Source organism: Sorex fumeus, unplaced genomic scaffold (assembly GCF_029834395.1).
Source record: "Sorex fumeus unplaced genomic scaffold, SorFum_2.1 ptg000063l, whole genome shotgun sequence".
Taxonomy (NCBI): Eukaryota; Metazoa; Chordata; class Mammalia; order Eulipotyphla; family Soricidae; genus Sorex; species Sorex fumeus.
The window spans coordinates 72997049-73001555 of NW_026606120.1; the positions used below are offsets into that span (position 1 = coordinate 72997049).

Sequence of the window (4507 nt, forward strand, 5' to 3'; positions counted from 1 at the left end):
AGTTGGGCAGAAGCCATCCTGGCCCACGAAGAAGGAGGGAAAGAAGTCTATTCTGATCTAGGGCAGAAAGTCCTGAGGGCGTGTATTTGTATTTGTATGACCTGAGGTCTTGAAGGCCCTAAGCGGGTGTGTGGTGGGAGATTTCACTTTCATTAGCCTAGCCACAGACTTTTCTATCTCCATGTATCTGGAAATTCAAGGTCAAGACCCACCCTCTCAACCCAGGGCTGTGCCTAGAAAAGGAAGTGCTTCCTGTGTTTTTCCCAAGCCTGTCTCTGCTGCCGAGCCAGGCTTGCCCCAGTCCATTCTCTGTGGCATCTTCATTCACTTACTCTCCCTTGCCTACTTCAAACATCAAGAGGTTTCTGCCAGGTTGAAAAATCCTTGTATAGCTGTGACTGCCTGTTTGTTTCTTTTTTCTCACTATCATTTTCTCCCTCTTCCCTTCTCAGTTTATTAAGAAATAATTGGTAGAGGGTCTGGAGCGATAGCACAGCGGGTAGGGTGTTTGCCTTCCTCCCAGCCGACCCAGGTTCAATTCCCAACATCCCATATGGTCCCCTGAGCATCGCCAGGAGTAATTCCTGAGTGCAGAACCAGGAGTGACGACCCCTGTGCATCGCCGGGTGTGACCCAAAAAGAAAAAAAAAGAAATAATTGGTAGAGCTAGAGAGATATGTAAGGCACTTGCCTTACATACACCTAACTTGGATTGCACTCTAGCACCATATAGTCCCTTGAGCCCCATTAGCAGTGATCCTTGAGCACAGAGGCAAGTGGAAGCCCTGAGCACTGTGGGTTGTGGCCCCCAAATCAAAAGCAACCAAACAAAAAAGAAATAATTGACATACAACACTGTATACATTTTAAGCATACAGCATGATCTCACTACTCACTCATAGGCCTCCAACTGTATCCATGTCCCAGACCCCTCATTACTATGTGACTATTTGATTAAAAAAAAAAAAAGTAAGGGGTTAAAGATATTAAGATGGGGGGATGGGGGATTAGGGGCCAGAGCGATAGTACAGCAGGTTTCTTGCATGTGGTCAACCTGAGTTCGACCTCCTGAATTTCATATGGTCCATTGAGCACCACCATGAGTAATTCCTGAGTGCAGAGCCAGGAGTAACCCCTGAGCATTGGTGACCCCAAAACCAAACCAAACCAAAACAGCCCCCAAAACCAAAACAAGATGGAGGGATTATCCTGGATGATGAGAAAGCTCTGATCACACAGGGAAGCTGTGTGGATGGTAGCAGAGATGGGGTTGAAAGGTGGGGGTGTGGGGGCCTTGAGGATGAATGTGGCCATGAGCCAAGGAATGTAGGTGGCCTCTAAAAGCTGCAGTGCCAAGGAAACCTGGAGCTGGGAATGTGACCCAATGGTAGAGCACAGGTTGCGTATTGATTCCTGGCACTGCAAAAACAAAGTCAAGGAAACAAATTCTTCTCTAAATCCTCCAGTAGAATTGCAGGGAGGCCAAAACTCTGGAACTTACTGAATGTGATTTTTAGATCTATATACATTTGTATATAGCACAGCGGGTAGGGCGTTTGCCTTACAAGCGGCCAACATGGCCGACCCAAGTTCGATTCCTTCACCCCTCTCGGAGAGCCCGGCAAGCTACCGAGAGTATTCGATATGCCAAACACAGTAACAACAAAGTCTCCAATGGAGACGTTACTGGGCCCGCTCGAGCAAATCGACGATCAACAACGGGAGGGCCTTTACCTTTTACCTTTACATTTGTATGGTTTTTGTTGTTTTTGTTTGTTGGTTTGGGGACCACACCCAAAAGTGCTTAGGGGGTACTCTTGGCTTTGCATTCAGAAATTATTCCTGGTGGTTCTCAGGGACCACATGGGGTACTTGGAATCGAACCTGTGTTGGCCAAGTGCCCAGGTACAAGGCAAACACCCTATTTCCTCCTCCTCCTCCTCCTCCTCCTCCTCCTCCTCCTCCTCCTCCTCTTCCTCCTCCTCTTCCTCCTCCTCCTCTTCCAAATGTAGTGATGGGAACCAAACACAGCTCAGCTGTTTGAAAGGCAAGTGTCCTACCCACTGCACTTTATCTCTGGTCCCAAGTTGTAATTTCTTACAGCAGCAACAGAAAACTAATGCACCATTGTAGTGTGAGATATCACCACCGTCTCTGTACTGCTGAACCTTATCCCTTCCCTCTCTGTCTCCGTCTCTCTGTCTCTGTGTCTCTCTGTGTCTCTCTCTCTCTGTCCACTCTGCTTCTCTCCCCCTCCAAGCCCTTCTTCCCTCCCTTTCTTTAGACTTTTCATAAGAGCATAAAATATGAGATCTATCTATTTTGACTTTGGGGCTGTGTTTGGCAGCATCATGAGATGCTGGAGATAGAATTTTACCCTCCTCCCTCAACCCCCCTCTAACCCCCCATGTACCTTCTTAACAGACTTTTTTTTTTTTTAAATTCTCCAAGTTGTTCTCAGGAGACACCTTCCCAGGGGATTCATGGTGGTTCCATGTGGTGGTGCGGAACCATGTGGTCATGGGATTGAACCAGGGTCAGATGCATGCAAGGCATATGCATTAAACCATATACTGTCTCTCTGGCTCCTTTTACAGATTTGGGGTAGATTTTATTTTTTTTTCTTTTTTTGGGGGCGCACCCTCAGGGGTTCTGTTCAGGATTTATACCTGGCTCTGCACTAAGGAATCATTCCTGGCTGGGCTTGGGGGACCATATGGAATGCTGGGGATCAAACCTGGGTTGGCCGCATGCAAGACAAGCTACCTGCTATACTATTGCTCTGGCCCCCAGACTTATCTTTTATTTATTTTTATTTTTTTTTGTGTTTTTTTTTTCTTTTTGGGTCATACCCGGCGATGCAGAGGTTACTCCTGGCTCTGCACTCAGGAATCACCCCTGGCGGTGCTCAGGGGACCATATGGGATGCTGGGAATTGAAACTGGGTTGGCCGTGTGCAAGGCAAACGCCCTACCTGATGTGCTATTGCTCCAGCCCCCAGATTTAGCTGTACAATATTAACTGGAGTTACAACGTTGTACAGAAAAATCTCTCAAACTTAGTCATGTTGTGTCAGTGAAACTTTACACTTGTTGATCAACAGTTCCCTGTTAGCCTCATTCATTTCCCTTGCCGTAACATCCTCAAAGTTCACCCATATTGCATAGTGCACAATTTCCTTTTTCCCAACATTTTTTAGCACTGCTTGCTAATCATACATTTCATACACATCATTCCAACACCAGCCTATCACCAGAGTGCCTGTCTCCATCCACCAGTGTCCCACAGGCCTCTCCCACACACCCCTTCCCTCTTGTTCTTTAAGAATTGAATATACTACTGCACACATTCTCTGTGTCCTTTCTCAACTCCCTCTATCCCGCACAGGAATCAAGATAATTCCAAATCTCTGCTTCAAATTGTTTTCAGTGACTCACTTTCCATGTATATGGGATCAAATTCACCCTCTTGCTCTTGGCTAACAGGCCCTGCACACCCTTTCCCCGCCACTGCCTTCTCAGTCACTGGCCTTTGGGTCAGTGCCCTAGTCATTTCCTCTGCCTGGAATGCCTGGGCCCCAGCATGTGGCTAGATGGTCATCTCCTTCCTGTTATTCAGGTCTTAGCTCTAAGTCCACTGCCCAGAAAGGTCTTTCTTGACTCTCAGACCTGCAAGAACTGCCCGGTACAACCCTGGCCCATTTAATTTTTTTCCCCTTTATTAATTGACTTGCCACTTCGGGGCATTTCTTTATACATTTGTGCCTTTGTTTCCAGAGTGTCCCCTCTGCGTTTGAAACTTAGCGTGAGAATCTCTGTAACTTTCTACTGAGAGCCTTTGAGAGGCCAAATTGACATCATGACCAGGGAAGGCTTCCCCCATAGCTCTATGTTTGTCTATTCTTTTAACAGATCCTGGGTTTGGAAATCTGGGGCAGGGGGCGTGGGGGTGGGGGTGGGGGTGGAGGGGGAAGGGGAAGGCAAGAGATTCTCTATCCAGTCTTGTGAGTGCCTTGTGGGAGTAAGAGGTGGCTGGCACTGGGGCTACAGAGCTGAGACTGGCAAAGATAGATTGGTACTGGAATTCACAGGTTCTTTTTGCTTTGGGACCACACCCAGCGGTGCTCAGGGCTTACTCCTGGCTCTGTGCTCAGGGATCGCTCCTGGCAGGCTCAGGGAACTGTATCAGATACAGGGGATGGAACCATGTAAGACTAGTGCCCTACTGGCGCTATTATCTTTGTAGCTCCCTGCACAAAAGTTCACAGATTCCTAAAGTATCAGATGCTTAGTTGGCCTTTTAACTTTGTACTTCTTTATTAAGAGTTTGGTTACATTTGGGGATAGAAAAAACATTTCACTCTTAACAAGCAACTTTCACGGGGAAAAAACCTGGGGTTGAAGTTGAACAAATTTACCTCCTCCTCACCAGCAGAGGGGGTATAGCTCAGTGGTAGAGCATTTGACTGCAGATCAAGAGGTCCCCGGTTCAAATCCGGGTGCCCCCT

The 4507-nt window shown here is 47.3% G+C and overlaps 1 non-coding gene across 1 annotated transcript; it reads left to right on the top strand.

Moving 5' to 3' along the window:
* The first annotated feature begins 4435 nt into the window (after nt 1-4435).
* TRNAC-GCA (transfer RNA cysteine (anticodon GCA)) lies at nt 4436-4507 on the top strand. Its single transcript has one exon. It is a non-coding gene; the product is annotated as a tRNA-Cys (tRNA).